Below are 8,066 nucleotides of genomic sequence, written 5' to 3'. Positions count from 1 at the left end.
CTGCTGCGAAGCAGCCGAGCTTTGCACCTTCCCCTTGGTCTTCCAGTGTCCCTCGTGGTGTTTTTTTTTTTTTTGTCTTTTCCTCCTTGTTTTTGCACCATCCCACCTGGTTCCATGGGCAGCCTGGGGCAGGGGCTGCAGCTCGTTGCCCCCAGCTGTGGCCATCACCTGCGGCTCCCGGGGAGCACAGGCCGGCTCCAGGGCTGGGCGGGTGGCTGAGGCTTTTTGCTGCTGGTGCTCTGGGGCTTTTTTTTTCCCCCAAAATTCACGCTGTGTGCTGCTTTGGGAGAGAGAAGAGGCAGAGCGTGGTCCCAGCCTGCTTTACCCTGTGCCCTGTGGGAGACGAGGTCCTGGCGTGCTGCGTTTTGGAGAGGGGAAGCTGAGGCTTTCACCCACGGGAGCCTCCCAAGGACGCGGATTCCTGGTGGGTTCCTCAAAAAAAAAAACAAAAAACTAATGCTATTTAGGCCTGGGGTCTTCCGGAGATTTTTGGGAGTGGGATTTTTATTGTACGCTGATGAATTTGAGAGAGGGGCCGGTGCTCTGCAGGGCTTTTGAACGTGAGGAAGGAGGGTGTGCTTTGACCCTTACCTCGCTGGGATGGTTTTTGCATTGCCTGTACTTCCTGCTGCCTTCCAGTCCCTTCAGCTGCTGCTGGTGGGCTTGTTTTTAGCATTGAAACATGAAACGCAGGGAAAGGGCAGTAGAAATCAGCACCGAAAGGCTTCCTCGGGGGGAGGGATGACCCTGTTCTTTGCAGCCCTAAAGCAACCCCCGTGGCTGCTCGGCATCCTGGGGCGAGGGCTTTTCCCCTGCAATTCCTGGCAATGATGCAAACGGGGTCGTTGCTGGTTGCTGGAGGATGACGACCACCCTTTTTGACCCAGTTTCATAATCCGGTTGCCAAGCAAGGTGCAAAACGTGGTGCAAAACAGATATTTTTTTTTTTTTTTTTGCTATGAAATGCACGGTAGGACAGGGAAACGAAGAGATGGCTTTGCTAAGCAGTGCTTAAGCAGGGCCCGGTGGGATGGAGCTTGGCTCATTGATTGCAGCGGGTATTTCATCTGCAAGCCTCTTGCTTTTGAAAACAAGCTCAAAGGTCTGCTCTGCGACGGGGGGATTTGCTTTGCCTAGAGGTCTCTTTTACCAAGAATTTGCTTGTTGGGGCTTTTACCAAACCAAGGTGTAAAGTGCAGCCGGCGCAGGGCGTTGTCTCAGCACGCATCAGGGCTCCTTGTGTCTGCATGCAGATCCTGGTGCACCCTTCACCAGCCTCTGATTTGTAACTTAAAGGCTTGAATATTGGGCTGCAAGGGGGGGAAAATGGTGCATTTTCTACAAATTTAGGTTCCTTCTTCTCTGCCTGCTGGCAATGCAAGCTATTGCTCCTGGACTGGAAAACGCCCTGGGGAACAGCCAGCCAGGAACCAGCCGTGCCATTTGGAGCTATTGCTTCAAGCTTAATTTGTTTCCCTAATGCACACGAGGGGAAATGGAAAGAAACGTAGTGGTGCGGGTTTGCAGAAGGAAAGTCGCAGGGCTTCTGCAAATGGGGAGGGAAGAGTAACAAATGGGGGAGTCCTGAGGTCTCTGTAAGCTGATGGAGCCATTGTGAAGTGATGTGCCCAATTAGTGTTGTGTTTTTTTTTTTTCCTAAACAGCAGGGTGCTGGGGAACTGGGTGTACTGGGGACTTAATGCAGGCTGGTGTCAAACTTATCCAAACTACGTGGTCTGACTTAGGGGTAATACTTGGAGAAAAAAGCTAGAGCTATTTTTCCTGAGAAGGTAACTGTCCTCCTTCAGTACCATCTCTCTCTTTGCAAATCTGCATTATTAAAGCTATTTTTCCACTCCCTCTTCCCATCCTGGCACTGACGGAGCAGGACAGCAGAAGCGTGGGGCCAGCAGCCCTTTCCTCCCCATTTATGCTGCCTGTGCCCACTGATCCGGTCTGCGCTTTCCTCTTCTTCTCTTCCCCTTCATCTCTCCCAGACGCCACGTGCTGTGCTGCTGGGTCAGCACGGGCACAGGTACGTAGGCACGGGTGGAGTTAATTTATAGGCAGCTGTTCTCATCCCACCCTTGACCGCCAACATCTATATCAGCACTTGCACCCTAGGATTTGCAGTGCCCTGCCGTGTCTGCTTTCTCCCCTCCTGTAGTTCAAGTGTTTTATACCAATGCTCCTCGGTTCCTGGACTGAATTGCTCGCTTCAAGTGCTAACCGGGTGATGGCAGGAAATAAATGCAAGAGCCGGGCTTTTAAAGAGGGAAAGAAAGCGTTATTTCATTAAATTAAAATCCAGCAGTGTAAATACACTTTTGTTATCAGTCAGGAAAGTGCAGACAAGGCAAAAGTGTCTTTTAAATACGAGCGTGCCTTTATCTGGAGGTTTGCATGCAGGGCCGGGGGGGGGAATGGGAATTGTGGCTGTCAGAGCTGCTGCTGCAGCGTGGGGAAAGCAACCTCCGCCAGGGCTTTCTCCTATGGGGTCTGGGAAAATACGGATGTTCCCATTACTGGTCCATCTCCCTGGCACTGAAGGAAAAGCAAGCATGTGGCGTTGCTCAAGGTGGCTGCAGAATGATGCTACGCATCTTAATTTAGGTGCAGTGTGGGATCTGTGTTGCTTACAGGGTGTTCCAGCCTCCTTCAGCTCTTCCCTTTCGCCCTCAGGCTGTCTGTCTGTCTGGGTAGAGACACGGGTGTCTGGGAGAGAGAAACCTTCCCCTTCCCCACCTGTGCTACCTGCTGCTGTTTTGGTTGCCTCGGGGGGGATCTCCGGGGATGGCCGGGGGCTCAGACTTGCCTTCTTTGCCCATCTAGCCACCTGACCCCATCTTGCTCCTGGGTTTTGGGTTCCCCATTGAACGTGGGCCGGTTGCAGCCATAACAAACGCTCCTTAAAGATCTCTTCCCAAAGCAGGGCCGGCCCCGGGCACTCTTTGGGTGCAGGATCCGTGCCAGCCGGGAGTGGAGAAGGGCTGCTTTGCCCAGCCTGCTCGGGAGGGAAGAAATAAACAGTCCCTTTGGATGCGCCGCTTGGTGGGAATTAGCTGGGCTGGGAGATAACAAGGAAGAACAGCTGCACGCAGAGGGTCTCCCCGTTTATCTTCCAGCTCGGGTGCGTTTTGGTTGAATTCCCAAGGTTTTCTCTGCAATCACAAGGGGGAGAAGCTTGCATCTCTCTTCCCAAAGCCTGAGATGCTGGCGTGATGATGAGATGCCGGGAGCTGAAGCCTTAAAAACATCGTAATCACGAGAGCTGTCAAACAGCGCATTAAAGTAAAGAATTACAAGCGTGGAGAGTTCCCAACTCCGTGCACGTTTTAGCTTAAAACCATTTTTCATATAAAAAAAAAAAAACAACAACAAAGATTCAATAGATTGTTACCGGCTCCATTCACAACCCTTTTTACGCGTAAATAACCCCTTAAAAAAAATTCATTAAAGTCTTATTGCGGTGCCTGAGTCATTGTGCTGGAAGCGAGCTGGGCTGCATCGATGTGTTCAGGAGGATGCAGAGCCAGTGGCGGGGTGGGGGCTCGCTGGCATTGCCAGGAGAAAGGCAAGAGGGGGGTGCTGGGGGCAAAAGGGCCAGAAGGTTTGGTCCTGAATGGGTTTGCAGGGGTTTCCAGCCTGTCCATAGCCCCAGGCCTGATCCATAACGTCTGTCTGCATGCACAGTGCCCGAGGACCAGCGCGTCCCCTGTCAGAGAGCAGGGATGCCACTGCACGCAATCAGGAGGGAAAAGCTGGGTTTTGGGTCATTCCTAAGCCGTGGTGGATCTTTCTCCAAGTCTCTGTGGTCACAGAGCAGAACAACCCGATGACAAAAAGCCTCAGACGTGTTTGGAAGCTGTTAAATTTTTGAAAACAATCTTTTGATTTGGGAGGAAGGAGAGCAGCTTAAATGTTGTCGGGAGATGTTTTCCGCCGAGTGCCTTTGTGCAGGTAGGGAAGGGTGATTGACTGACAGCAGCGTTAACTTTGAAGACATTTTCGAGTGATTGCAATAGATTTTTATGTTCTGAAATTGTCAAAATGGAGCAGCTTTGTAGTTGCAAGTGATTTGCTTTGGAAATCTAAGCCGGTTACGGGAGGAAATTGAAATCATGAATGCGCAGGACCGGGCCAGGAGCTCGCATGCCTCTAAGCGATGCAAATCCATCACCCGCTGGGGCCCCTGGTGCAAGGCTGGCCTTACCCCAAGGCTCACGAGTGACCCCACACCCTCTTCTCAGGGCTGCTTCAGGTGATGATGAACTCCAACTTGTAATCTTCCCTGCACTGATGGGGGCAAAAAAAAAAAAAAGTGAAATCCTGCAAACTGGCTCATGTTTCACTAGAAAGGGGTGAAGAGCAGTGACAAGGGCCCTTTTGCCAATGCAGCTGGGTTTCTGCACGTGATTTTGGGGAAGAGGTGGCTGAAAGTGGTGCACTGAGGTTGAGAAGGTTTGCATTGCTGAGCCCATTAGTTTCTCGTGCTTTAAAATGAAAAACGCCTCTAGTTTAAAAAAATAAAATAAAATGGAATGTCTTTTGGATAAATGATCCGGGAAAGAGTAAGAAGGAACAATCTTTCTTAACAGATGCACTGTCGTCGAGCTGGTGGTTTGTGAGCAGGAAAAATGGCAAAATTTTCTAACCAGGGCTCAGGAGGTCACACGGGAGGTGGCTCCCATCTACGTGCCGAGGGAGGCTGCTCATGCATCAGAAACGCTGGCAGAGATCATTGGGAAGACGTTACAGCCCCAAGCCACGAAGCCAGGCAGCAGCAATGATCTGCCTGCTTTTGCTTTGCCCCAAAGTCTCAGCTCCCCCCCCCCCCCCCCCCCAGCCCCCAGAAAGCTCTGTGAAAACGAGCCCAAGAGTGGTGGTTTAGTGTTCAGCCCTTGGAAAGGCTCCTGGGTCAGCCTGAGCATCTCCCTCTCCTGCTCAGCCTCTGATTTCTGAGAAGGAAAGAAGGGGAGAAATAATCCTCCCCATTTAAGGGATAAACCTGTTAATGGGGTCAGAGGCTTCCAGAGGACATGGGCACACCATGGGATGTGCAGGTGCTGCGGTGCAGCCCATATCCTTGCCCGCACCAAGGTCATTAATGATACTTTAGAAGCATCCTTCCTCGCGGTGTGTGCCAAAGAAATGGGGAAAATAAATGAAAATGAAACGTGAGGCTCTTGAGTACAAGTGGTGCTAGGCGAAGCCCTTTCGAGGCTGTTTTTCCTCCATCTCGAGTGCGTGGGATTTGCACGGCTGTTGGCTGTACCTGCTCTGCATGATGTGGATTTAAATGGCTTTGGGGAGAGAAGTTTGGGGGTGAAGTGCTAAGATCTGGAGAACAATAGCTTGGTACAAGGCTGGTGCTGCTTAGGGCAATGTACTCGTTGTGTTACATCTCTCCTTTATACCTCATCTCATGCTTGCCCATTAAATTTTTTTTTTTTTTTGTCCAATATTTTGCAGATGTCTTTGTGCTGCACTTAGTGCCAGTAACCCTACAAAAATAAGAGAGATTTGCTCGTGTCAGAGCATCACTGTTTGGAACCAGTGCAAACACTTTGCCCAGCCAAGACCTGCTTTATTTCCACGTTCTTTGCCATTATTTAACCTTTTTCTCTGCTCTTTGGTGACATAGCTATTCGTCAAATGCATTTCACCGTGCTCTGCTCTGACACTGCTGGATGTCACGGATGGCCTTCAGGCTGCCTTTTCCTGTCCTCAGTGAGGCCACCTCTCCTTTTCCAGGTGACAACCCCCCTCCCACCCAGCTGCCTGCGTGCAGGAGCAGCTTTTGGGCCATGGGATCCAGCGACGCCGCGTCCTGCTGCCCATCTTGTGCGTAAATTATTCACACCGCTCGCAAGCTGCTCCGTGCAGCCCGCAGTCGTCCTGCGGTTGATTTTAAGGCATGGTGACAGGTCGAGGGCTGGATCAGTAGCGTTAATACGCGAGCACGGGGCGCGCGGCGCCAGCGGAGCAGATGTCGTGTAAGTCACAGCGTGTTAACGCCGCGCTGAGGCATCGCGGTGACGCTGCTGAGATGATGCCACCTTGGAGAGCAAACGGGGCGTAGTGGTAATCAAGGATGCTCCGCGCTGCTTCTCCCACGAGCATCTCCATCGGTTCTGTTAAACCTCGTCCACGACCCGCTCCGGGATGCTGCGGGAGATGGGATGCTCCTCGCCTGGTTTTTGGTGCCTGGAGTGAAGTTTTTGGTACCCGTGCAGGTTGTGCATCTTCTCTTAAAGATCAGCACAGAGAAAGAAATGCCTTCAGGGTGCTGTTCGCTTGTGCTAGTGTAAAGCAAGAAAGCAAAGATGAAGGGTGTCTGCTTTTTTCCTTCTTGACTGTTAAGGTCGTGAAGGTCATGGCCAAGATGTGAATACCTAAAAAAACCATCTCGGGTGATGAAAGTGAAGCCCACCTTGGGTTTCAATTTGGTTGGATGCGAGTCTGGTCAGAAAGTCAGGAAGAAAAAGGCCTCATCCCTTTGCTGCCTGCCAGCTGCCTTCTCTGACCTGCACCTTTGCAAGGAGAGAGTCAGCTGGAAGGAAGCGAAACCTTGGACTTGGATTCAAAGCCAAAATCAGGTTCTGTCACTGCCAAGCTTGGAAATGCTTGTGGGGTCTTTGCGCCCTTCGTAGCTCAGAGGTTCTCTTTGCAGCCTTCCCACCCTGCCAAAAAAGCAAACAAACAAACAAAAAAACCCAACCCCCAAAACAACGGGGTTACTTGAAACCTCACGCAGGATGGCTGCATTTTTTTTTTGCAGCTCCTTTGCAAGGGCCGGGATCCTGTCCACAGTGGGAAATGGGTGGCATGCTCCCCCAAGTGCAGGGGCCCCTGCAGCCTCTCCAGTTGCTTTTGGGGGTGCCCGCAGGGGTCCCAGGGTCTCGCTGGGGGCCGGGGCAGCTTTGCACCTGGCAGGAAGGGATTCGAGGAGGCAGCAGCAAAAGCTCAGCCAGCGTGCCAAAATCCTCATTAAAGTCTCATGAGCTTGGCAGTATATAAATATGAAACTTGGACAAAGACAGCTTTTATTTATTTATTTGTCTGTTCCCCCCGTCGCCAAAGTACAATCAATTTCTTCAGAGTAAGTAAGAGCGTCTATATATAGCCGTGGGGAGATGCTGAAGTGTTGCAAAAGGCTCTGCTCAGGATGCAGTGTGCACTCACCAGGCATGGAGGAAAACCTCCGGGAGCCGGGGATGTGGGGCTGAAGTCCCTTTTCTGTGGATACTGGCTCTGTGAAGGCAGCCGTGCATCCTCCAGCACCCGAGGTGATGCCGCTTTGCTCTGCTGTAAGAAGATAAAGGAGCCCAACAGCTCCTGGTTTGAAGGAAGTCGAAGGGTACTTTTTGCCTTTTTTTTTTTTTTTTTAATTTTCGAAACGGATTCTTATTTAAAATGGTTATCTATGAAAAGCAGGAGCCCATAAGAGGGTTAATGACTCGGTCACTGGTTCCCTGCGAGCCAGCAATAACCTGATAAATCGCTGAGTACACTCAGGCTCGCATCGCCCGAGTCCCAGCTCAGGCTATTTCCTGAGCAGTGGAGACCTCAGAGTAGGTCATTACTGCCTAATTACTGCCTAAACGCTCTCATTTGTCCTCCCGTTGTCAGCCCAGCCACGACAGACGTTCCTCCTGGCCTCCTGTGTTTCTCAGACCTAAATAGAAATGGTGAAGAAAAAAGCAAGGCTTTTTTTTCCCCCCATATTGCAAAGAAAACTCCTTACACTCCAGCACGTGCTGGCACCCGGCTTCTTCCTTCGGCACAAGCCGGGGCTGAGCATGACGCATCCCGGGTGCTTGCAGCAGAGCTCGCCCCTTCTCCTTGCCGCTGCTGTTGCATTTGATGGCTTGGTCGTGAGCACCCATCCCTTGGCTGAAAGTGCTGCTGCTTCAGCATCTTCCCCAGCCTCGTGCTGTTTGGGCAGAGCCTCAGGCTTTGGGTGGGTCCTGGAATTTTTTCTCTCTTTTTTTTTTTTTTTCCCTTTATTCCCCCCACCTCCCCCCTGCCCCGGTCCATCTCTCCTCGCTGCTGTTTTTCTGCTC

General features: G+C 51.4%; 1 long non-coding RNA gene across 1 annotated transcript; it reads left to right on the top strand.

Annotated features, from left to right (window-relative positions):
* Positions 1-210: 210 nt before the first annotated feature.
* Positions 211-7,038, top strand: LOC118177335. The gene is made up of 2 exons (XR_004755762.1): positions 211-424; positions 5,645-7,038. It is a non-coding gene; the product is annotated as an uncharacterized LOC118177335 (long non-coding RNA).
* Positions 7,039-8,066: the final 1,028 nt, after the last annotated feature.

This window comes from Oxyura jamaicensis, chromosome 21 (assembly GCF_011077185.1).
Source record: "Oxyura jamaicensis isolate SHBP4307 breed ruddy duck chromosome 21, BPBGC_Ojam_1.0, whole genome shotgun sequence".
Classification (NCBI taxonomy): domain Eukaryota; kingdom Metazoa; phylum Chordata; class Aves; order Anseriformes; family Anatidae; genus Oxyura; species Oxyura jamaicensis.
The sequence above is the reverse complement of the archived record's forward strand: the minus strand, read 5'-3'. Positions and strand labels throughout refer to the sequence as shown.